The 27803-nt window shown below is 37.4% G+C and overlaps 2 protein-coding genes across 6 annotated transcripts in view; both read right to left on the bottom strand.

Moving 5' to 3' along the window:
* Nucleotides 1–27803, bottom strand: part of LOC106090602 (furin-like protease 2) — a 902413-nt gene that overhangs the window by 819003 nt on the left and 55607 nt on the right. The gene's annotated exons all lie outside the window — the stretch shown is intronic.
* Nucleotides 1185–27803, bottom strand: part of LOC106083243 (gustatory receptor for bitter taste 66a) — a 219330-nt gene continuing 192711 nt past the window's right edge. Inside the window, exon 7 of the mRNA XM_059366330.1 lies at nucleotides 1185–1400. The gene's annotated coding sequence lies outside the window, so the exon portion shown is untranslated. The remainder of the gene's footprint in view (nucleotides 1401–27803) is intronic.

Here is a 27803-nt window from a genome sequence, read left to right as displayed (position 1 = left end):
TGACAAACGGAAACGGAAATCAAATAACAACAGATACAGCATTTCAGAGAAACAAAGAATTCAAAGGCAAATATTGAAAAAATAATTCAATTGAATTGAATTGATTTTCGTTCAACTGAAAAACTAACTTTAGAGAAAATAAAAGCTTGCCACAGAGAGGTTGAGGTTGATGAAGTTCAAAATAAACAACAAGTTGTGAAGCTACAAAAACGCGAGTTAAATAATAAGAGGCCTATTTTAATGGCCATACTTTCTTTGCTCAATAAACTTGGAAAACCCTCTCCACCTCTCTCGTTGGGAGGCCATAAAATCAAGTCTTTACAAATTGTGTGGTTAAGAGAGTTGCTTCCCCCCACTTGCAGCCTTGTGGCACAAAAACACAATTGACACACAATTCAATGAGTTTCCCTTGATTGTCTTTGACTTTGAATAACCCATAAAAACGGGCCACATCCATTGGGTGAATGAATGTTCACGTTGTCAGCAGGAATGCGCACTTGAATGGGCAAGAATTTTTAACACCATTTAGGCTTAAGGGGGGAGAGAGAGAGAGAAACACGGCTAAGGCTTTGAGCAGATAGCACACAGTTATGGCTGTTTTAATATTGCAACGCTGTTGGAATATCAAATGAAACCTCCGATTCACTCGCACTCCCACTCCCACTTCAAAGCAAACAAATGCTAAATTGGTTGGTTTGTTGTCTGGCCAGAATCTGTCGCCTCTGGACTGGAGTGACGTTGGCCAATATCAGGCTCAGTCAGCGTTTTCTAATCTTCAAAGCGTTTGTTGGAGCGAAATTCCAGTTTTTCAATTTGTTTCATCGAAACATGTGGTTTAAGCCGGGCTTTTTATTGCGTTGACGTACAAAACCAACAAAGCCAAAAAAAAAAAAACGTCCATAAGCCATCACAACGAACTCAATGAACAAAAAAATATACACCACCATACATACGAAACTCTTGTAATCAGAATTATGCAAATTTAATTTATTTTCACTTTTTCGCATAGCTGAGGCTTGATTTTTTGGTGGTAGGGCTTAAGGTTTAATGCGGCATTGTGGCATATTTGTGAGAGACACCATCGGCAGGCGGCAACAGTTTATCGAGGTTTTTGCTTAAAAGAGCCAGAGTTCGCGTACGCGTCCACTTAATTTACTTTCATTGAAATACGATTAACATTTTTTTTTTCGTTTTTTTCCCGCTTTTCCGTTATAAAAGCCAAACAAAAATAAATTTATTAAAAACTCTGTGGAGAATCTGGTTTTTTGTCTTTTTTTTTTTGGTTGTTTTAACGTTTCATGCGTTTTAATTATTTATGAATATTTCATTTTTTTAAGGTTTCCATTGATTGTGTGACAGGTTGGTGGCGTTTTTTTGCTTCTCCTTTTTTCGGCTACTGTCTGCAAAAGAAAGAAAACAAGCGAAAAAAAAAGAAAGTTTAGAATGGCCATATGTATGTATATTGATTTTTATGTGAATGCTAATTTGTTGTTGTATTTTGTGTTAAACTTTAAAAAAGTGAAGGTAAAACCTAACAGCGGCAACAAAATACTACAATAACAATATTAGTTTTGCTTCAGCACGAGACTTTTGCATGGCGTTTGCCGGTAAACTGACAATGCCAAAACTTTTTTTTGTCGAAACGTGTGAATTTTACAGTTTCTCCCAAAAAGAAAGAAAGAAAATAAAAGTAAAAGTGATTTTTTCTTTGAAAAATATTTAAGAAAAGAAAAGCAGTGAAGCATATATTAAAAACTATATTTATTAAGATAGATAATGGTTGAGATAAGAACAAATGAGAAAAGAATTTGAACCCCCTGATAGATTGATTTAAGCTTAAAGGGTCAAACAAGAAAAAAGATAAAAGATTGTTAAAGACGATATACAAAACTTCAGCTTTCATCGCCATCCAAAGGAAGATTTTTTTCAAATGTAAAAGCCATTCAAAATTTAAGATTGAAGATTGACCAGGTAAATGAAAATCAAGATATAGGTTATCAGTTAGGTGAAATCTCATTCTTAATAGAGAACTTTGATTCACGAAAGACTATCACTTCATATGCAAAGAAAAATCTTCGATCATTAAGCTCGTTTCGAACCAAACCAAAATTGTGAAATTTAACGATCTTCGCCTTAACAGGCAAAAAAAACTTGAAAATTAAAGAGTTAGACGAAGCCCGGCCCGGATTCGAACCTGGGCACACGTATCAACAGCAAGAGCCGTTGCCGTTGTCTAGCGTTCGAAGCCATCGATACAACTTCGAACAGATGTACAGAGTCATGTGCATACCACAGAAGTGAACACATGTATTGGGAAAAGTACAGCTAATAGACAGGGTTGTCGAGCGTGGTTAATGCGGTAATGGGATAATAGAGGCATTATCGCAACAAATACGATACAAATGCATCATACCAACGGGCGGCTCTTGAAGCCATCACGTCTAATATGGTTGAAAAGTCTTCTAACAAAAGATGAAACGCGTCCCATAGTGGTTGGTGTGCGTTGTGATCTCTGGCTTTCCTTTTCCATTTGCAAAGAAAATTCTCCGATCATGGAGATCGTCTTGAAAGAGAAACAAACGAAAAAAAAATTAAATAAATAAAATACAATAATATAAAATAAAAAAAAATAAAAGAAAAATTAAAATAAAAAAGAAAAAATAAAATAAAATAAAATAAAATAAAATTAAATTAAATAAAATTAAATAAAATAAAATAAAATAAAATAAAATAAAATAAAATAAAATAAAATAATATAAAATAAAATAAAATAAAATAAAATAAAATAAAATAAAATAAAATAAAATAAAATAAAATAAAATAAAATAAAATAAAATAAAATTAAATAAAATTAAATTAAATAAAATAAAATAAAATAAAATAAAATAAAATAAAATTAAATTAAATTAAATAAAATAAAATAAAATAAAATAAAATAAAATAAAATAAAATAAAATAAAATAAAATAAAATAAAATAAAAATAAAATAAAATAAAACAAAACGGAATGAAATAAAATGAAATTAAAACAAAATAAAATAAAAAACAAATATCAACAATGTGACGGACCCTCCCTCGTTATCCCAAAAACACCATCCAAAATCAAAAGTGGACCGATAAGGACATTATGGATATCAAATGAAAGGTATTGAAGAGTAGAACACGAATATGGTATTAAAACTTGGGTCCAAGTACCCAGAAAGTCGCCCTAATCCCAAAACTTCTAAAAGCAGACAAATTGAATGTCCATTTCAACATTGGACTCAAATGAAAGGTATTCCGGAGTAGATTAAGAATCTGGCATACAAAATCAGATCGAAATGTAGGGTGTCCATCCACCCCCCAAATGAGCATATGACCAATGATGACTACATGAGACTCGGTTTGTTTGTTCCGTGGATTCAAAAATGGCTGAACCGATTTTTTTAAAATTTTCTCAGATTGTGTAGGTTTCTGTAGAAGGAAACGTAAGTTATATAATTTTTAAATATCGATTGGTGGCGGACCCTCCCCCTTACCACAAAAATGCCAACCAAAACCAAAAGTGGACTGATAGGCATAATATGGGTATCAAATGAAAGGTATTGGAGACTAGGAAACGAATATCATGCTAAATTTTTGTTTCAAGTACCCAGCGGGCCGCCCAACCTCAAAACTCCTCTAAACAGATATATTCGACGTTCCTATCAATATGGGACTCAAATGAAAAGTATGGCCTAGAATATTTAGTCCAAATAATGGGAGGTAGCCCAACCCCCAAATACTGGCTAATGGGCATATCAGCCGACCATGGCTATATGGGATTCAAATGAAAGATATTTGGGAGTAGATTACGAATATGTCATTAAAATTTGCGTTAAACTCTAGGTGGCACCAGCATTAAGAGGGGATAACCACCACTTTAAATTTTGTCCGATGTTCTCGCCAGGATTCGCATTCAGCCGTTCAACGTCATAGGCGGACAAAGGCTACAGTGGCACGAATTGGATATCCACATTCAGGGCAAAATGTCCCTAAAAATATATTTGAGAGTTAAAGAAGGCCCAGCGGGGCAGGCCCGGTTGGCTAGTATTAAATAAAATTATATAGAATAAGGAAAGAAAAAACGTGCTTAGTTCAGCCGGACCGAATCTTATACACGCTTCACCGTGGATTGCATTTGCCAACAACTTTGCCCGATATCTCTTTTTAGACAAACAAAAATAATGAATAATTATTGCTATGCCCCTGGAGCTGTGTCAGGTTATGGAACGAATCGGACCATACTCGGTATACTAGTGAACTGCGTCCACTAATGGATCAAGATGTGCATTCGGGAGATCGGATTTTATGGGTGCCATATCAGGTCATGTACCAATTCAGACCATATTTATCACATATGTTGAAGGTTATTGTAGAAAACGTTGTGTAAAATTTCATCCAAATGATACAAGAACTGCGCGCTTTAGGGGCTTTAGAAGTTCATTCGGGAGATCGCTTTCAAACCGATGCATATCATACTTGGTATGTATATTGGAGGTCTTGGCAGAAGTTACTGTGTGAGATTTTAGCCAAATGGGATAGGAATTAGCCCTCTTTGGCCTGAGAAGTATAATCGAAAGATTGGTTTATATGAGAACTAAATCAGGTTGTAAACCGATGCAAGTCATACTTGGCACGTATGTTGGAGGTCTTGGCAAAAGTCACTGTGCGAGATTTTAGCGAAATCGGATAAGAATTACACTCTCTAGAGACTTGAAAAGTACGATCCAAAGATCCTTTTATATGGGAGCTATATCAGGTTATATCGAAACCTGTACCAATTTTTATGACACATACTGGAACATCAAATAGAACATCTCACGCCATATATTGTAGAGATGTGACGTGACCAAAATTGTGAATTTTATTGCCTTAAAAGTCCATATCGGATAAAATATATAGATTGGAGCTATATAGCGTTTGTCCTTGGGCCAAAAAAGAGACTTGTGCAAAATTTCATGACAATCGGACAATGAATGCGACCTGTAATTTAATCACAAGAATACATGGAGAGACAGACGGACAGGCGGACCGACGGTAAGACGGACATTGCGAAATCGAATCAGGAAGTGATTCTAAGCCGATCGGTATACTTATCAATGGGTCTAGCTCTTCTCCTTCTAAGCGTTGCAAACAAATGCACAAAGTTATAATACCCTGTACCACGGTGAGGGTGTAGGGTATAAATACATGTATATACCTTATGGGGTACTAGACGAATATTTCAAGGTTTTACAAATGAAATGGCGAAAATAGTCTACTCCCATGGTGAAGGGTAAAAAAATAAATAAGTAATCTAGACCAAATCAAGTATGGCTGTTGAGGGGGCTAAAACTATTCCCTATTCAAAATTCTATCAATGCCGGGTAGCAAATGGAACTTTTTTGAGCCCTTGACGTTATAGTCTGTTTTCGATTGTACTTGGCACGAATGTGGAGGGGTCTTACACAACCAAGTGTATCAAATATCATTGAATCCAATTTTTGTGCTTAAGACCCTGAGTAGGGAGATCGGTCGGGACCGATTTGGTCCGGTCAATAATTTGGCCTGAAAAAAATATGGATCTGTCCGAATTGTTAGCTCGATATCTCATTGTGATTCCAATTGACAAAGAAACGGACATGGAAGGATGTGATTCTAGATTGATCGCTATTATTATCATTAGTCACATCTTTTCTGATATATCACCCCAAAGGCCTTACACATTTATATACTGTAGTGCAGTAATGTGTAGCTCCCATTGTCCAATTTTAGCTTATAGTGTAGGTTTGCGATATTATATAGCCATAATCGCCCGACTTTGGTCATTTCTTGCTTGTTTAGTGATGAATATTAAATGAACGTGATGAATATTAAGTGAGTGATAAAGTCATCAAACGGATTCCTATAAGCACTGGATTCATTAACTTTTGTACAAATTTTATTATCAAAATAATTTTTCTTTGCAATATATATATATTTTTTATTACTCAGGGACTAAATAAATTTTTCTTTGTTTTTATCACTTAAGTTCCTTTTTTCTCTCCTTTACAACTGATTTTCGCAATAATGTTTTGTTATAATTTACGACATGCTTAATACATTTTCTAAATACTACTGGTTACTTTATTACTCGATTACTTAATTCATACTTTTTTATGACAAAACAACCAAAGAAATACGAGAAAAAGCTCATTAGCTAATCTTTACTGAAGTTTAGTGAGGAAAAACGTGCTTTAGATACTTTTTAACGCTTACTCCCTGTCCTTCAAAAGTGTCAACTTTTGAAAAGTTTTCACTGCCTATCACTGTGCGTTCGTTACTTGGTATTGCTCACACCCGCCCTACACAATCACATTGCAATACGTTGCTTTCCTTTGGCCAACTTAATCTGGGTGTTTAAGAAAGTTTTTACATTTTATTTCTGCACTTTGCGCCAAGTTTTGATGTTAATGCTTGCCTTAATTACAAGAGGCTGTTAAATTGCAAAAACTTCCTTGAAAAATACAAAAAAAAACAGAAGCAGTACCAAACGTATCAGTTTTTAGGGGCTATTTTTATAATATACCACCATACAGCTACAGCAGGCTAAGAAAAAAGCAGGCCATGTCTTTAGCCAAGCTTAAGCACTAACGAGTTTTATAAATTTAAGAATTTAATCAGCATTATTCAGGCGATTTTTTTTTATTGTATTTTATTGTGTTATCTTTAATTGAGCCTTTGAATTGGTATTGAGGGATAGTGTTGCCAGTAAGCAAAGAGATTAGGTCTCAAAAATTTTCTTAACATAGAAATTGAAGAAATTATTGATGAATAAAATTTTTAAAAACAAAATATTCATAAAAATTAAAATTTTTGGAAAAATTAAAATTTTTGTAGAAAATCGATTTTTATAAGAAATCGATTTTTATAAAAAATCGATTTTTATAAAATATCGATTTTTATAGAAAATCGATTTTTATAGAAAATCGATTTTTATAGAAAATCGATTTTTATAGAAAATCGATTATTATAGAAAGTCGAATTTCATAGAAACTTGATTTTTATAGAAACTTGATTTTTATAGAAAATCGATTTTTATAGAAAATCGATTTTTATAGAAAATCGATTTTTATAGAAAATCGATTATTATAGAAAGTCGAATTTCATAGAAACTTGATTTTTATAAAAAATCGATTTTTAAAGTAAATTGAATCGATTTTTATACAAAATCGAAATTCCATAGAAAATCTTTTTTTTTATAGAAAATTTAAATTTTATAGAAAATTGGCTTTCAGAAAAAATCTACTCTTAGAGAAAAAAAAACAAATCTACTATCATAGAAAGACAACTTTTAATAAGAAATTGAAAATCATAAAACACCAGTTTTCATAAAACACGAATTTCCATAGAAAATCAATTTTGCTACCTAAAATCTAATTTATATAGAGAATCGAAGTTTTATGGAGAATCTACTTTCTCTAAAAAATGTTTTTCATTGAAAATTCAAAATTTCGTAAAAATATTTACTTTCTTTTAAAAAATCCGCAATTACTTTTTAGGCAACCAATAGTTTTTAAAAAAAATCAATTTTCTTGAAGAAGCTCAATTTTTTTTAGATGTAGATTTTTTCACAGAAAACGACAATTTAATTAAACTTGATTTTTCAGAGAAAATTGAGATTTCAATGCAAAAAGTTTTTCAGAGAAAATTAGTTACTAACGAAAATCATAGAACACCCTCATTTGGAATTTGAAGTTTCCAATTCGAAAAGACATAGAAACTCGATTTTTTATAGAAAATAAAATTTTCGTTGAAAATAAAATTTCATTGACAATATATAATTCTCTGTTTGCGCTCTCTTTATTTGGTCTTAAAATCTTATTGAGATTCCATTGCAGGATATTGTCCGGCTTTTGACCATTGTTTAATGCTTCCCATTCAAAGAATAGTATAGCAAAAAACACTTTAAAGTCAGCAAAAAGTGTGTTGTTGCTAGAAACATTTGACTGGTTTCCTGTATCGCGATTTCGTTTGCGACCAAGAAAAATCATCAGCAGGAGATGTCAAATGGATCATTGTACTTTACAGCCATTCCAACTAGAGTAAGTTGTAAAGCACACATCTGAATTTGAATCGAATTTTCATAGAAAAATCAAATTTTCATAGAAAAATCGAATTTTAATAGAAAAATCGAATATGTATAAAAAAATCGAATTTTCATAGAAAAATCGATTGTCATAGAAAAATCGAATTTTCATAGAAAAATCGAATTTTCATGGAAAAATCGAATTTTTCATAGAAAAATCGAATTTCATAGAAAATTTAAATTTTCAGAGAAAAATCGAATTTTTATAGAAAAATCGAATTTTCGTATAAAAATCGAAATTTCATAGAAAAATCGAATTTTCATAGAAAAATCTAAATTTCATAGAAAAATCAAATTTTCATAGAAAAATCGAATATTCTTAGAAAAATCGAATTGTCATAAAAAATCGAATTTTCATAGAAAAATCTAAATTTCATAGAAAAATCGAATTTTCATAGAAAAATCGATTGTCATAGAAAAATCGAATTTTCATAGAAAAATCGAATGTCATAAAAAATCGATTTTTCATTAAAATATATATTTTTACTAAATCGAATTTCAAAATATGTCGGTATTTAAGAAAAATCGATTTTTTTTCTAGAAAATACAATTTTAATAGAAAATCATTTTTTTTTTAGAAAACTGACGTCTCAAATCAATTTTTATTGAAAATCAAGTTTTCATTGTAATTTCATAAAAAAATCAGATTTCCACAGAATCTTTTCATAGCTCTCCAAAGGAATCACCTAAAATGGCAACACTACACCTGAACTTCTGCTGCTGTAGACTGTGATGATACGCAAATGCGAACACTTTGTGTAAATTTAATAATATAATTAATTTCAAGAAGAATTTGTAACAAAGTCACGTTCTACGTGAGTATTTATTTTTGGGCCCCAAACCTACCTGCCAACCAAGCAGTCGGGCAGGCAGTTAGCTCCAGCGAGACAACCAACCATCACCTTTTTTTGCCAAATTATCAAAGTGTGTCGTAAATGATGGAACGAATGGATGACTGAACGGATGGTTGGTTGGTTGATGAAGAACAAGAAGGCATGAACAAACGAACTAAAAGCGAATGCAAAGAGAAAAAATTATCAAAAAATACTTCTTGACTGACAAAACAATTATTAATGATTTTAAATTACATCGTGAACACGAGAGCTACTTGCTGAGATGGGAGGTGTTTTTGCGCCTTGTTGTTTTCAAGTTGGTTGTTATTTGTATGCAAATTTCTTATTTTTTGCCTTTTTTTGCATTTGGCGTTCGTTTCGTTTTTGTTGTTTTTTGCAAAGGGAAGGTCAAAGTTATTATATGTCATTAGTGTTGTATGTCTGTCCGCAGGCTGTTGTTGTTGCGAAATTTGTTGGGAAAATTTATAATTTACTGTCTGCTAAAACGAGCAACGATGACAACACTTTAACAAAGAGGTATGTTTTTCATCTTCTTTGTTGCGCTTAAATGAAGGCAGCATTATTAAATAATTTGCATTTTTAGCTAATTGTTAGCGTAAAACAGTATAGAATTAAAAGTATTAAATATGCTTAAGAGGTTGTTTGGGAAATGCGCAAAATGTGCCACACATTTAGCATTTATTACATTAGAAAAATTGGCCACAACAATTTTAGACAAATTCTTTTCTTTTTTAAATAATATAAGCCAACACTTCAATTTTGTTACCAAGTCAAAACTGCGGAATGACGAGGACAGCGTTCCAAGCGCATCGATCTTCTGCGCTCATTCTAAAATCGCTGACAGCAAGTTTCGAGGTGTCTCCCACCACTTGATCTTTCCACCGGGCCTTTGGTCTTCCCGGTTTGCGTGTACCACCGTGTTTGCCTTCAAAAGACTACTTTGCTGGAGCTTCTTCATCCATTCTGACAACATGACCTAGCCAACGCAGCCGTTGTATTTTGATGCGTGTAACTATGCTATCGTCGTCATACAGCTCAAACAGCTCGTGGTTCATACGTCGCCTATATGCTCCATTACAGCAAACTGGTCCATATATTTTACGAAGAATCTTTCTCTCAAATACTTCAAACACTGCCTCATCTACTTTCACAAGTACCCATGCCTCAGAACCATATAACAACACGGATAGTTGTTGTTGTTGTTGTCGTTACAGTTTGTTGTGTTCTATCTTTCGTCTACTTGATGCTGTGTCAAGACCCAGGAACTCTGCGACTAAGATGGGGTGCGTACACAGGGATCTGAGTCTGAGTCGAGTGGGTCTGGCTGGGCAGTTAAACAGGTGACGTATATCGTGCGGGACAATCTGGACATACATCTTGCACGTCGGCATCAATCCTTGCTCTGTAGGATTTGAGGCGGTTGCATCTGCTGGAGCGTAATTGAGACAGAACTACTCTGGATTGCCGGGGTAGGTCAATTTATTCAGTTGCAATGGGAGGCGGTCGTTCTCCAAGCACTACATTCACCCGGTAGCCATTTACCTCATCTGCTACCGTGTCTGCATGAATGTTGTCTAGACCTGCTTGATATGCCGCTTGATCTAGAGGTTCTCTCTTGAATATCACCCTCTAGATTATGCAGATCTACCTTAAGGCTTCTGGGTGATGGATATCTATCCACAATATGATAATTTGCATGGTCTCATCGATACCAGCCCAAAAGGTATTACTTAGACAGCATGTAGTTATGTCTTCGCACTGGTAGGATCTTTGTCTCCTGATAGAGGTGGTCCATATGAGAACTGAGGAGACAGCCCGTCACAGTTCGGAGGGCGGCATACTGACAGATCAGAATATTATTCTACTGCGTGTCACAAAGCTGACGAGACCACACTGGCGCTACATAACTTACCACAGACAATAGCTTTGTACATGGTCAACAACGTTTCTTTGTCTGCACCCCAAGTGCTGCCAGCAAGTGACTTGAGGACCTTGTTTCTACTTTTGACCTTATCGCAAATTGCTGTGGCATGTGGGGAGAATGTGTAAAAGCTGTCAAATGTGACGCCAAGTATTTTGGGACACTTGATGGTCGGAATCATTTCTCCATCGACCATCACAGTCAGCTCAGTATTCACCTCACGCTTATTTGTAGTGAACAATGTGGCTGAAGATTTGGTGGCAAATATCTTCAGAGTTCTTGGAGCGAACTATGAGGCAAGTTCGTTGAGGTAGAATTTCAACCTATCGCAGATGTCAACCATGGGTGCGGGGCCTGTTGCCATGATCGTACAATTCTCCGCATATGATACGATCACTATGCCGCCTAGAGTGGGTAGAATGGAGGATAGGTAGAGGTTAAACAGCGCCGGAGAAGATATCACCCCACCTTGGGGAACTTCTTGCTGCGCTCTTCAGTGCTACTCCTTCTTATCCCTAAATTCCATAAATGACTGGCGACCACACAGATAATTCGCTATCCAGCGTTTAAGGCATGGCTGGAGGGACGTGTTAGCGATGTCCTCAAATAGTTTGACATGGCTAACAGTGTCGAATGCCTTCGATAGGTCCAGTGCCACTAGAACCGTCCTACCACATGGCCTAGGCTGATTGAAGCCACGGAATATGTGTGCGGTGATGGCATGCAAAGCTTTTGTTGTGCTATGAAGTCTTCCAAATCCATGTTGATGCTCTGCGAATTGAGATTCTCCTACGAGGCTCGGGAGCAGTAATGCCTCAAGCGTTATTGCTACTGGCCTCAAACTCGGGCCCTTTTCAGGCTTCAGTAGCGGGATCACTCTGCCCATCTTCCAGACATCGGGAACTAAAAGAGTGTTCAAAGACAGGTTGAGGACAGTAGTAAGGTACTCAACTCCAGGTAAATCCAGATTCTTCAACATCAATGTAGAGATTCCACCGGGGCCCAACGCCTTGGATGATTTGGCGCCACGGATGACATTCGTAACTTCGCCCTCGGTAAATTGTGATGGCTGTCCATCGGCTCGGTGACCGCGAATATGGCGAATGGCTCTGTAGTTGGAACATTCCGTCTTGTCTTCTTTCTTGTGTAGGGGATAAAGTATGTTAAAGTTCCAATCATCGGGTATGCGTTCTTCTAGCCAGATTGCACACAAAAGAAACGCCTTAAGAGCGTGTCGCCTCCGTTCTTAAATAGTTCAGCGGGTAACACGTCGGCTCCTGCTGCCTTGTTGTTGTTCAGTCGGGTCACTGCTACTTGGACCTCATTCTGACTAGTAGGTAAACGATCTATACCATCATCAGGGAATGGTTCTGCGATATCCTCTTCGCAGCCAACGTCGGACACTAGCAGTTGGGTAATAAGGCTGATGTTGAAGAATTTGGCTTTTATGCGGATTGTGGCTAGCCTCTCATCCACCGGAGTAAAGCTGGAGATAAGGTATTTCAGTCTCCGACTAACCACAAATCCACAGCCAAATTCATGCCTCGTGCTATGGCGCTACTCCCAGTCCATCGCACATCCAGTACGGCGGTAATATATGCCTTGTACTTCTCTAATACATCCGCCAGCGCAAATACTGAACCTTCTCTATAGAGAGTGCGAACATTCCAGGTGCAGATCGGCAAATTATAGGTCGTTTTCGTGGGTCGTCAATGTTAGGGGGTTCGTTTTTACTATTCCACATTCTCATAGTTTTCCGGGGGCGGGTTACTGGCCCAGCACTCCAACCGCATGGATTTTGTGGGATTGCACATGTTTCCCTCGCTGTGGCGAGCCGTTTGCTCCCCTAACCTGGAAACAGACGCTGATATTGGCCTTTGATTATTTGAAGGCGCCAATAACTCGCCTTGTCATTTGAGTATCATTGGCACTGAGTATTTAATTAGGAGCCAGTGCCGCCTGACTCCTCACTGAGACTCTCCTTTCAAAAATCACTGACTGCCCGCGGCCGCATTTGTAGCTATTCCGCATAAAAACGGAGCTCTCCACCATCCGCAAACTGTGGACGCCGGTGATAACGATGGACACCTCACAAGTCGGAGCTCAAAGATCCAGGCTGTGTGGTGCTCATAGTTACCCCTTGTCCGCCGGGCAAAGGATACTTAACTACCTTAAATTTACCAACATCCCTCTCATTTTAGTGATTTCAGGTAAACTTTAACCCATTTACATATTCAACTCAACATCATTTGTAACTCTGTAAATTCCAAATAAAACTTTAAATAACTAACAACCACAAGCAGAGCAATATCCCCTGGCTCCCAAATGTATTTTCAAACATTTCTTTTCGGTACCAAAAAAAAGTAGGTGAAGAAAAAAGCACTGGCAACAAATTGCCCATTGAGACTTTGTGTTAGTGACCATAAAATCAAATCTAAATATACATAAATTTCATTACGCACTACCGCCTATACCGCCATAGTCTTCACCGCCATTATTGCAAGAGTAAATTGTGCTCTTATTTGAATCTCAAGGGCTTTTTGACCAAAAGGAAAATCATCATACAAAACCCAAATTATCAACACAGTGACCAGGAGAGAAAGAAGTTGATCGGACCGACAACCATTGTGAAATTGGCCTTGGGGGTCTACATGGCCTATTTTACATGAGTTGAATCTTTTTGTTGCTTGTTTCCAAGTTTAATGTAAAAATACTCGAAAGTAACCAAAATAAAATAGAATAAAATCAAGAAAAAATGCAAAAAAAGAAAAGTAGAAATCGTTGCTTATTCCCTGACATTGCCTTGCTACAGCCCCACTCTCTCTCTCTTTCGCTGTACGTCTCTCTGTCTAGGCCAAACTTCCGTTTTGGGGAAATCTTTAAAATTACAAAAGTTTTATATATTTTGGGGTTTTTTCTATGGTTGCTAGAGTGCAAGTTTGGCTGTTCGTTTGCTTATGGCTAGAGCAAAGTTGTAATGTTTGGTAATGGTATCACCTTCAAACCTTCTCCCTCTCTCTCTCTCAAAGAATTTTTTTTTCAAAAGATTTGCCTAAAACTTTTGGTAAAATCGAAATTAAACAGTTAAGATTGCTTAACTAAGTTTCGTGTTTTTTGTTTGTTTGGTTGATTTTACCAATGGTGACTGACTAAATGTCTGTCGCCCGCCATCATTGACCAAGTTACGTTTCATTTGAATGTGTTTGTCGTTTTTACTGTTCGTTTGTCTGTCTCGCCGTAACTTTCTTGTAACTTTGATAAGAAAACAAGAACACCAAAACTACCAGCTGACAATGAGTTTTATTTACAATACGCCCAGCCTAGCTAGCCACAAACCAAAACAGACAAAAAATTAGATTCTAAAACGAACCGCCAAAAAAGCGCTTTAAGGGTGGGAGAAAAACGCAAGTCATGAAAGTCAGAAAACCTCAGCATCATTAGAGCAGAAAACATAGCACAGCATCTTTGGAAAATTTGGTAGCAAAAACCTAAAAGTAAAGACCTATGTCAATACCCTGCAGATAGAATTTTGTTGGAAATCGGTCTACTTGGCAGCTATATCAAAATATGGTCTGCTAGGATCCGTACAAGGTCTATGTCATATTTCTGAAGATTAACCCTGTACAAGACTTGACAAACAAAAGGACAGATTGTTGAGCTGGTAAACCTGCTGACGGAGAGACATATTGGGTTGCCCAAAAAGTAATTGCGGATTTTTCATATAGTCGGCGTTGACAAATTTTTTCAAAGCTTGTGACTCTGTATTGCATTCTTTCTTCTGTCAGTTATCAGCCGTTACTTTTAGCTTGCTTTAGAATAAAAGTGTAAAAAAAGTATATTTGATTAAAGTTCATTCTAAGTTTTACTAAAAATGCATTTAATTTCTTTTAAAAATCCGCAATTACTTTTTGGGCAACCCAATAAATACAACGTTAGGTCCTATTTTGTAGAATCTGAAATGCCTATCCCACAGCGTTGCAAACCAAATGACAAAATGACCATACTCCTCAACCTTTGTTGGTGGTTATAGAAAATTCACCAAAATCAAGCCAAACCAAAGTATTTTGGAAGATACAGTAAAAGATTTACCAAACAAAAATTGTAGTCAATGAGTCCAAAAATAACAAAAAATGTCATCATGGCTACATTCATTCGGAAAGAAACTATTGAAGGTGTTTTTCCGCTAGTTGGTGGTCTATTCCATATAGACCACCGTTAAAGGCGGTCTATTCCATATAGACCACCGTTAAAGGTGGTCTATTCCATATAGACCACCGTTAAAGGTGGTCTATTCCATATAGACCACCGTTAAAGGTGGTCTATTCCATATAGACCACCGTTAAAGGTGGTCTATTCCATATAGACCACCGTTAAAGGTGGTCTATTCCATATAGACCACCGTTAAAGGTGGTCTATTCCATATAGACCACCGTTAAAGGTGTTCTATTCCATATAGACCACCGTTAAAGGTGGTCTATTCCATATAGACCACCGTTAAAGGTGGTCTATTCCATATAGACCACCGTTAAAGGTGGTCTATTCCATATAGACCACCGTTAAAGGTGGTCTATTCCATATAGACCACCGTTAAAGGTGGTCTATTCCATATAGACCACCGTTAAAGGTGGTCTATTCCATATAGACCACCGTTAAAGGTGGTCTATTCCATATAGACCACCGTTAAAGGTGGTCTATTCATATAGACCACCGTTAAAGGTGGTCTATTCCATATAGACCACCGTTAAAGGTGGTCTATTCCATATAGACCACCGTTAAAGGTGGTCTATTCCATATAGACCACCGTTAAAGGTGGTCTATTCCATATAGACCACCGTTAAAGGTGGTCTATTCCATATAGACCACCGTTAAAGGTGGTCTATTCCATATAGACCACCGTTAAAGGTGGTCTATTCCATATAGACCACCGTTAAAGGTGGTCTATTCCATATAGACCACCGTTAAAGGTGGTCTATTCCATATAGACCACCGTTAAAGGTGGTCTATTCCATATAGACCACCGTTAAAGGTGGTCTATTCCATATAGAACACCGTTAAAGGTGGTCTATTCCATATAGACCACCGTTAAAGGTGGTCTATTCCATATAGACCACCGTTAAAGGTGGTCTATTCCATATAGACCACCGTTAAAGGTGGTCTATTCCATATAGACCACCGTTAAAGGTGGTCTATTCCATATAGACCACCGTTAAAGGTGGTCTATTCCATATAGACCACCGTTAACGATGGTCTATTCCATATAGACCACCGTTATAGGTGGTCTATTCCATATAGACCACCGTTATAGGTGGTCTATTCCATATAGACCACCGTTATAGGTGGTCTATTCCATATAGACCACAGTTGAAGGTGGTCTATTCCATATAGACCACAGTTGAAGGTGGTCTATTCCATATAGACCACCGTTAAAGGTGGTCTATTCCGTATGGACCACCGTTAAAGGTGGTCTATTCCATATAGACCACCGTTAAAGGTGGTCCATTCCATATAGACCACCGTTAAAGGTGGTCCATTCCATATAGACCACCTTTAAAGGTGGTCTATTCCATATAGACCACCGTTAAAGGTGGTCCATTCCATATAGACCACCTTTAAAGGTGGTCTATTCCATATAGACCACCTTTAAAGGTGGTCTATTCCATATAGACCACCGTTAAAGGTGGTCGATTCCATATAGACCACCTTTAACGGTGGTCTATTCCATATCGACCACCGTTAAAGGTGGTCTATTCCATATAGACCACCGTTAAAGGTGGTCTATTCCATATAGACCACCGTTAAAGGTGGTCTATTCCATATAGACCACCGTTAAAGGTGGTCTATTCCATATAGACCACCGTTAAAGGTGGTCTATTCCATATAGACCACCGTTAAAGGTGGTCTATTCCATATAGACCACCGTTAAAGGTGGTCTATTCCATATAGACCACCGTTAAAGGTGGTCTATTCCATGTAGACCACCGTTAAAGGTGGTCTATTCCATATAGACCACCGTTTAAAGGTGGTCTATTCCATATAGACCACCGTTAACGATGGTCTATTCCATATAGACCACCGTTAACGATGGTCTATTCCATATAGACCACCGTTAACGATGGTCTATTCCATATAGACCACCGTTAACGATGGTCTATTCCATATAGACCACCGTTAACGATGGTCTATTCCATATAGACCACCGTTAACGATGGTCTATTCCATATAGACCACCGTTAACGATGGTCTATTCCATATAGACCACCGTTAACGATGGTCTATTCCATATAGACCACCGTTAACGATGGTCTATTCCATATAGACCACCGTTAATGGTGGTCTATTCCATATAGACCACCGTTAAAGGTGGTCTATTCCATATAGACCACCGTTAAAGGTGGTCTATTCCATATAGACCACCGTTAAAGGTGGTCTATTCCATATAGACCACCGTTAAAGGTGGTCTATTCCATATAGACCACCGTTAAAGGTGGTCTATTCCATATAGACCACCGTTAAGGTGGTCTATTCCATATAGACCACCGTTAAGGTGGTCTATTCCATATAGACCACCGTTAAAGGTGGTCTATTCCATATAGACCACCGTTAACGATGGTCTATTCCATATAGACCACCGTTAACGATGGTCTATTCCATATAGACCACCGTTAACGATGGTCTATTCCATATAGACCACCGTTAAAGGTGGTCTATTCCATATAGACCACCGTTAAAGGTGGTCTATTCCATATAGACCACCGTTAAAGGTGTTCTATTCCATATAGACCACCGTTAAAGGTGGTCTATTCCATATAGACCACCGTTAAAGGTGGTCTATTCCATATAGACCACCGTTAAAGGTGGTCTATTCCATATAGACCACCGTTAAAGGTGGTCTATTCCATATAGACCACCGTTAAAGGTGGTCTATTCCATATAGACCACCGTTAAAGGTGGTCTATTCCATATAGACCACCGTTAAAGGTGGTCTATTCCATATAGACCACCGTTAAAGGTGGTCTATTCCATATAGACCATTGTTAAAGGGGGTCTATTCCATATAGACCACCGTTAAAGGTGGTCTATTCCATATAGACCACCGTTAAAGGTGGTCTATTCCATATAGACCACCGTTAACGATGATCTATTCCATATAGACCACCGTTAACGATGGTCTATTCCATATAGACCACCTTTAACGATGGTCTATTCCATATAGACCACCGTTAAAGGTGGTCTATTTCATATAGACCACCGTTAAAGGTGGTCTATTTCATATAGACCACCGTTAAAGGTGGTCTATTTCATATAGACCACCGTTAAAGGTGGTCTATTTCATATAGACCACCGTTAAAGGTGGTCTATTTCATATAGACCACCGTTAAAGGTGGTCTATTTCATATAGACCACCGTTAAAGGTGGTCTATTTCATATAGACCACCGTTAAAGGTGGTCTATTTCATATAGACCACCGTTAAAGGTGGTCTATTTCATATAGACCACCGTTAAAGGTGGTCTATTTCATATAGACCACCGTTAAAGGTGGTCTATTTCATATAGACCACCGTTAAAGGTGGTCTATTTCATATAGACCACCGTTAAAGGTGGTCTATTTCATATAGACCACCGTTAAAGGTGGTCTATTTCATATAGACCACCGTTAAAGGTGGTCTATTTCATATAGACCACCGTTAAAGGTGGTCTATTTCATATAGACCACCGTTAAAGGTGGTCTATTTCATATAGACCACCGTTAAAGGTGGTCTATTTCATATAGACCACCGTTAAAGGTGGTCTATTCCATATAGACCACCTTTAACGATGGTCTATTCCATATAGACCACCGTTAAAGGTGGTCTATTTCATATAGACCACCGTTAAAGGTGGTCTATTTCATATAGACCACCGTTAAAGGTGGTCTATTTCATATAGACCACCGTTAAAGGTGGTCTATTTCATATAGACCACCGTTAAAGGTGGTCTATTTCATATAGACCACCGTTAAAGGTGGTCTATTTCATATAGACCACCGTTAAAGGTGGTCTATTTCATATAGACCACCGTTAAAGGTGGTCTATTTCATATAGACCACCGTTAAAGGTGGTCTATTTCATATAGACCACCGTTAAAGGTGGTCTATTCCACATAGACCACCGTTAAAGGTGGTCTATTCCATATAGACCACCGTTAAAGGTGGTCTATTCCATATGGACCACCGTTAAAGGTGGTCTATTCCATATAGACCACCGTTAAAGGTGGTCTATTTCATATAGACCACCGTTAAAGGTGGTCTATTTCATATAGACCACCGTTAAAGGTGGTCTATTTCATATAGACCACCGTTAAAGGTGGTCTATTTCATATAGACCACCGTTAAAGGTGGTCTATTTCATATAGACCACCGTTAAAGGTGGTCTATTCCATATAGACCACCGTTAAAGGTGGTCTATTCTATATAGACCACCGTTAAAGGTGGTCTATTCCATATAGACCACCGTTAAAGGTGGTCTATTCCATATAGACCACCGTTGTAGATAGTCTTTTCCCTATAGATCAATGTTATATGTGGCCAATTCTCTATAGGCCACTGGTTCCAGTAGCTTCTCCCCCACTTTTCTCTGAACACCTAACACAGTTTGTTATACTCCCACCGTACTGCTTACAAAATAAATATTACAAATGTAAGTCGGGCAAAGCAGCCAAAAGAAACCGTTTTCAAAAGAAATCTAGTTATCTGGAACTGATATGTGTTTGTATGTCTGTAGGTCGGTCTATACTTGTATGTCTCTTGGAAAACTCATTGAATTTCTGTTACACTCTGTTACTTTTTCTTTTTTTCATGCTGTTTAGAGCCATAACTTGGTTCTTTGTGTTTGTATGCTGTTTGCCTGTTTTTCGCAAGTCTTAAAGACTTCTTGTAAAAAGAATTGTTTGTTAGTTGGATTGAATGAAGGAGCATGCACTACCACTACTATTACCACCAAAGTAAAGTGAAGTGAAGTGTAGAAGAAGTGGAAAAAAACGGCAGAAGCATATCGACAAAGACAATTACTTGTACTGGAGCAATCATACCATATTGTCGAGGTCATGCACCAGTTTTCTGCTTGGTTTTTTGGCTCTTTTTCATTCTCCTTAGCACGTCGATTCGCAACAATTCCATGGCGATGGTTTGAAATGAAAAGATACCTTTCGATTTTTATGGCATATTCCATATGTAAGAATATCATATTGAGCTTGGTGGCACTCGATGGCCCAACATAGATACTTAAGTCAATTTGTCCAAAAAAAAAATGTAAGTCAGTGAGTGAGTAGCACAAGTGCTTCTTATTATTTTCAAGGGATTTTGGTTTTTGCTGCAGGCTCTGCCAGCTGCCTTTCTATATTTTTTTTTGGTGTGTGGAGACCAAACTTTAAGATTAAATTTGATTTGAAAATAAGAGACGTTCCATTTTTTTTTTTTTTGTTTGTGGAGATGTTTTCACAATCAATGTTCTGTCATTTTCGCATCAGTTATTTTACTTTGCTGTCTGTCTGTTCGACTATTCAACCGTCTGTCCGTCTTTTAGTTTAGTATGTCCCCTTTGTTTGCCTTCTTATGTCTTAAGTGGTTGGTGGTGATGCTGCTGCTGCTGCTGCCTCATTCAATTTGCCCCAAGGAAATCTACCAGGAATTATAAAAAAATTGATTGTCAAAAAATATAAAATGAGTCTTTCCATTCTCTTTCTTCTTCTTCTTGGTTTATTTTCTGACATTTATATTTTTTGGAAATTGTCATTGTCAAGATTTGATATGATAAACATCCTTGCAAACGCCAAGAGTGTGAGATGAGGTTACTGAAACTTGTAGATAATGTCCAAAATTGGTATGAATTGGTATGTGTATAGGAAAGTTGGTCTTAAAATATGTTCAACATTCCGTTTTGGTTTAAATTTATATTTAAACAACAAATAGGGTGGAATAAGGGAAGAATAAGGTGCTCAGATTATAGAAGAAAACATCTTAAAGCAAACTTTTGTTTCAGCTGACATTTCCACATAAAATTGAAAAATAAATACCACATACCCAAATCAGGGGAAAAAACAATCGTTTATAGTTATACTCCTTAAACAATTGTAGAATAAGTTTTTTATTATTTTATTTTTGTATTTTATTCTTTAGTTCATTTTATTTTGTTTGTTATTATTTTATATAATATAATATATATTTTTTAATATCGGAAGGGGGGGCGGACCCTCCCCCTTACCCAAAAGTACTACCTAAAAATAAAAGTGGGTCGATCGCGACAATATGGGATTCAAATGAAAGGTATTCAAGAGTAGAGTACGAATTTCATAATAAAAGTTGGGTCAAAGTACCTAGGGGGCCGCCCCAGCCCCAAAACCCCTTAAAATAGGTTTATTTGACTATCATGATAATATGGGACTCAAATGAAAGGTATTCGGGAGTAGATTACAAATATGGTCATTAAGTAGGAATGGGCTTCATATTTATTGATAACGGAAGGGGGCGAACCATCCACCGTTACCCCAAAAACACCACCCAAGATCAAAAGTGGACCGATAAGGACAATATGGGATTCAAATGAAAGGTATTCAAGAGTAGAGTACGAATTTCATAATAAAAATTGGGTCCAAGTACCTGGGGGGCCACCCCAGCCCCAAAAACCCCTTAAAATAGGTTTTTTTGACGAACATGACAATATAGGACTAAAATGAAAGGTATTCGGGAGTAGATTACGAATATGGTCAGGAAGTAGGAATAGGCTTTATAACTTGTTGATTACGGAAGGGGGCAGACCCTTCCGTTACCCCAAAAACACCACCCAAAATCAAAAGTGGACCGATAAGGACAATATGGGTATCAAATGAAAATTTTCTATTTTTTTTCGATTCCAATTTTCTCGAAACTTTCGCATATTGTGTAGGTTGGTTTGGAAGGAAACATAGGATATACAATTGTTCAGTATCGAAAGAGGAACGGACCCTCCCCTTTATGACAAAAACACCACCCAAATCAAAAGTGGACCGATCGGGACAATATAGGTATCGAATGAAAGGTATTGAAGAGTAGAATACGAATTTGGTATTAAATTTTGAGTCTAAGCACCCATGGGGCCGCCCCAAGACTGGCTCAAATAGACATATTGAACGTTCATTTCCATATCGGGCTCAAATGAAAGGTATTCGGAGTAGATTTCGAATCTGGCATACAAAATCAGATTGAAGTTTAGGCGGTCAGGCCAACCCTCAAAAACGCTGTTAGACCCATTACGACTATATGATACTTGGCTGAAACGATTTTCTTAAAATGTTCATAGATTTTGTACGTTTGTCTGGAAGGAAATAGAGGCTATATAATTTTTAGATATGGGGTAGAGGCGGACCCGCCCCTTTACTCCAAAAACGCCACCCATATCCGAAATTGGATCAATGGGCACAATAAGGGTATCAAATGAAAGGTATAGGAGACCCGAACACGAATGTGGTATTAAAATTTGGGTTCATGTTACCAGCGGGGGCCCCCGAATTCCACCTCCAACCCCAAACTTTGACTTTTTGACTTTTTCTGGATGCATTGTTAGCTCTTGCAATGCTTCTGACTGATATTTACTCCAAAATCGACTATTCTGCTTATTTACGTAGCCATTGAGGCAAAAATGAGCTTCGTAATAAATATGAGCTCGATAATAAAACTCAATAATTTGCAAGCGTTGTTCGTTTGTAAGACGATTTATGGTTAAATTATAGACCAAACTGAAGATGTTTGACAGTGAAACAAAACACAACAGGTGCATAAGCTATTTAAACCAGTGTTGCCAAAAAAGATAATAGCTAAAAAATCACCCTTTCAAATTTTTTGTTTCAATTTTTGCTTAACCAACTATTTTTTTGTAAACTGTGTTTTGTTTATTTGCCCGTTTGTGATTTTCATTTTTAAAACTCCATAAGGTTCTAATGTTGCTTTTTTTCAGCGCCAGGCCGCAATTTGTTTATGTAGCCTTTTTTGTTGATGGTTTGTTTAGATTCAGTTCTGGAGCCTTGCCTCTTGTGGCATGTCTGCATGTTTATTGAGTTGATTTTTTGTGTGGTTGTTACGCTTCATGTTGCTGGTGGTGTTGTTGATGGCGTCTTGTTATTGTTGTTGGAAGATTATAAACAATTTATGTTAAACAAATAGCCTAGAACATAAACCGAAGTGAAAGAGAGAATGATTTGACAGACACTTGGCAAAATGAACAGACAGAACAGATGGGAAGATGAGAGATGGATGGATGGACGTTCCCATGAACTTGCAGATGGACCACACCACAGCATATACTTGAAGAACTGCCAACAGCTGCCTTCCCTGCAAACATTTTTCATAATTTTAACTCAAATTTTAATACCGCATTCGTGTTCTGGTCTCCAAAACCTTTCATTTGATACCCTTAATGTGCCCATCGGGCCACTTTCGGATATGAGTGGCGTTTTTAGGTAAGGGGGAGGGTCCGCCTTCACCTGATATCTATGTTTCCTTCCAGGCAAACGTGGACAATCTATGAAAATTTTAAGAAAATCGGTTCAGTCAAGTAAAGGGTGATTTTTTTGAGGTTAGGATTTTCATGCATTAGTATTTGACAGATCACGTGGGATTTCAGACATGGTGTCAAAGAGAAAGATGCTCAGTATGCTTTGACATTTCATCATGAATAGACTTACTAACGAGCAACGCTTGCAAATCATTGAATTTTATTACCAAAATCAGTGTTCGGTTCGAAATGTGTTCAAATTTTGACAAATTTTGTTCAGCGATGAGGCTCATTTCTGGTTGAATGGCTACGTAAATAAGCAAAATTGCCGCATTTGGAGTGAAGAGCAACCAGAAGCCGTTCAAGAACTGCCCATGCATCCCGAAAAATGCACTGTTTGGTGTGGTTTGTACGCTGGTGGAATCATTGGACCGTATTTTTTCAAAGATGCTGTTGGACGCAACGTTACGGTGAATGAACACATTTCGAACCGAACACTGATTTTGGTAATAAAATTCAATGATTTGCAAGCGTTGCTCGTTAGTAAGTCTATTCATGATGAAATGTCAAAGCATACTGAGCATCTTTCTCTTTGACACCATGTCTGAAATCCCACGTGATCTGTCAAATACTAATGCATGAAAATCCTAACCTCAAAAAAATCACCCTTTATAATATAGTCATAATGGATCTAATGGCATTTTTGAGAGGTGACGCGACCACCTCTACTTCGATCTGATTTTGTATGCCAGATTTGAAATCTAATCCCGAATACCTTTCATTTGATCCCCATATATGAACGTCCAATATGTCTGTTTGGGGGAGTTTTGGGGTTGGGGCCATATTCGTATTCTACTCTCCAACACCTTTCATTTGGTAACTTTGTTATCCCGTTCAGTCCACTTTTGATTTTGGGTTGTGTTTTTGGCATAAGGGGTACGGTCCGTCGAAAAATTATATAGCCTATGCTTCCTTCCTGACCAACCAACACAATATGTGAACATTTCAAAAACAACAAACCGAGTCCAATATATCCGTGATTGGCTAATGTGCCCATTTTGGGCGTTTTTGTGCGGGTGGAGTGACAAACTATACTTGGACACGAATTTGTATGCCAGATTCGTTATCCACTCCCGCATACTTTTCATTTGATACCCATATTGTCCTCATCGGTCCACTTTTGATTTTGGGTGGTGTTTTTGGGGTAACGGAAGGGTCCGCCCTCTTCCTTCATTAACAAATTATAAAGCTTATTCCTACTTCCTGACCATATTCGTAATCTACGCCCGAATACCTTTAATTTGAGTCCCATATTGTTATGTTCTTCAAATAAACCTATTTTAAGGGGTTTTTGGGGCTGGGGCGGGCCCCAGGTACTTGGACCCAACTTTTATTATGAAATTCGTACTCTACTCTTGAATACCTTTCATTTGAATACCATATTGTCGCGATCGACCCACTTATATTTTGGGATAGTACTTTTGGAGTAAGGGGGAGGGTCCGCCCCCTCCCAATATCAAAAAATTGTATAGCCTATGTGTCCTTCCAGACCAAACCTACACAATCTGTGAAAATTTCAAGACAATCGGTTCAGCCGTTTTTGAGTCTATACGGAATAAACAAACACAAATTGAATTTTATGTATAAGATTAGCGCAGAGGTAAGCATATGATGCTGAGCGCCTAGGTTCGAATCCTGGCGAGACCGTCAGAAAAAATTTTCATCGTTGGTTTTCCCCTCCTCCTGCTGGCGACATTTGTAAGGTACTATGCCTTGTAAAAACGTCTCTCCAAAGAGGCGTTGCACTGCGGCACACCGTTTGGACTCAGCTATAAAAAGGAGGCCCCTTATCATAGAGCTTAAAACTTGAATCGGACTGCAATCATTGATATGTTAGAAGTTTGCCCCTGTTCCTTAATGTTCAAGTTAAAGTTCAAGGGCAAAAGTTGCAAGTTACTTACTCGTCCAGGACAGTAATTCGCAACTCTTATAGAAGAGGTTTTCATAAATTTTCTAAAACGCTCATTTTTTACTCGCTTACGTGATTGTTTCTCGATTCCATAATCTGCTTAGCCTCTTTTGACTTACTTTGGCAACGTATGGCAACTTATATGAAAATATCGCAGAACACTCTTTCAGAAGAGTCGACTTGAGGACAAACCCCCACAACTCTTAGACGAGCTCGTCCGCGATCATAATATTCATCTGCAAGATTCGCGAAAGATTTTTTGCCGAACGAAAATGTTTGCAGGGGTTGGTGATATGCAGAACCTTGCAATTGGAATCTATTTGAAACTTCTCCATCTCTCCACCGTCTTGGAATTTTTACGATTTTTTTTTTCTGTTCTTTGTTTTGAATAGTTAATGTGTTTATAAAATAAAGGCGATTTGTTGGCAGATTTTTCCTCTAAAATTTACGATTTTATCAATATTTTTTTTTCCTAGTACTACTTGAAAGGCATTAAATGGTTGTACTGATACAAAGTACATTCTGTTTCTTCATAATGCCTGCAGGAGCTTGTTTTTTTAAGGGGCAATCTAAGAACTCACTTGGTAAGACAAGATTCCCCACCCTGGGCAATAGCATGGTAATCGATTCCTTTGTTGATACATTGAATAAATTGAATGTATATTTGAACATTTGAACTGAAATCGTTTTATGGGAAAATTTTATAACTGGGGGATTAGGGGTTTTAAGTATTTTTTGTCTGCAAAACAATTTTTTTTTAAATGCAAGAGGCTTTCAGGCAAGCCCATAAAAGATTGTGTTTTCGTGTGTGTAGCTTCCCATGAAACAAAGACTTTCCAGGCGGGAGTGTGGATTGTATCCTAGAGTTATATTTCGAAGATTCAAGGAAATTGATCTTGATTTGTTCACCCGCAAAATTTCTGCTAAATTGGCCAAATTTCTCCTAAATTAATCAAATTTCTTCTACATTGGCCAAAATTCAGCCAACAATTCCATCCGGCCTGCATAAAAACAAAGTTACATTGCGATTTTGCCCACAAAAGTCCTATTGTCATATCAATGACTTCTGTCATATCAATGAGTACTGTTCCACTTATGTCAAGGCGTTCAACAAAGGTTGGCATGCCCGCCTATGACGCTGAATGCTTGGTTTGAACCATAGTGAATATAACATGGTAGCCCCCAATAAGAAGTACTTGATCTAAATTTCGAGCAGCTGACTTTACTCTTGTCCTCGGCATATAGACAGGCGTATGGACATTATAAGACCACCAATAATGTCATGAAGGCCAAAATCTATCTAAATATAAATACTAGCTGGCCCGGGTCCGCTCCGCTGCGCCTTCTTTTATTTTATATGGAACAAAATTTTCTTTGGAATATTTATTTTCGACAATTAAGAGCTTTTAGTGAAATACCATGCTACGAAAATAGTATATTGCTTGACTAACAGTTTAACAATATAAGTGCCTTTATCTGAATCCCATGTGGCCTTTAATGGTCTACGAATTTAAGTTTGGATGTAAGGTGTACTCGATTCCTAAATTACTTTTTTTCAGCCCGATATTCACATGGTATCTGATTAAGGGGTGTTTTCGGGGGTGAGGTGGTCCACCAGACATTTGGCCCTGAAAAAATATCAGCATCGTGCTCTTCTTTCCACAGAAAATTGGTTCCGAAAGTTGGTATCAATTCGATTTCTAATCTCATTTAAACTCCTTATTGCAAAAGTCAGCAAATATGTTCGGTTTTGGGTATTGGTCCTAAAAACTATAAATATTTATTTCCACTCTCTTTAAGACCCAAATTGTCTTGGTGGGCAAATACGTCCTATTTGGGGGTTGTTATTGTGGTCGGACGTCCCCTAGACGGATGGTCCCTAATGTTGATATCAGATATGTGGTCCACTCCCACCTACCCTTTAATTTGAGCCCCATATTTCCTAGTCGGCAAACATGACCGGCTTGGGGGCTGTTTTGGACTGAGTGGCCAGTTAGTTGGCCTTGAAAATATATATCGGATTCGTGTTCTACTCTAAAAACCCTCTTATTTGAGCCTCATATTGCAATAGTCAACAAATACTTCCTATTTAGGTGGTTGGTTGTTTTCCCGAATATTCATATCAGATTTGTGCTTTACTCCGAAAGACCTTTCATTTGAGCCCCATACTGCTATGGTCGTAAATTTGTCCCCTTTGGGGGATGTTTATGGGGAGAGGCGGCCCCCCCAAATACTTGGTCCCATATTTGGATATCAGAATCGAATTCTACACTCAAATACCTTTTATTTAAGTCCCATATTCCGATGGTCAGTAAATAAATCCTGTTTGGGGGGTGTTTTGGGGAAGGGTCCCACATTGGGATATTAGATTCGTATTCTACTCGCAAATACCTTTCATTTGAGTCCCATATTGTCGTGATTGGTCTAAA

Source organism: Stomoxys calcitrans, chromosome 4 (assembly GCF_963082655.1).
Source record: "Stomoxys calcitrans chromosome 4, idStoCalc2.1, whole genome shotgun sequence".
NCBI lineage: Eukaryota > Metazoa > Arthropoda > Insecta > Diptera > Muscidae > Stomoxys > Stomoxys calcitrans.
This window is presented reverse-complemented; position numbering and strand designations above follow the sequence as displayed.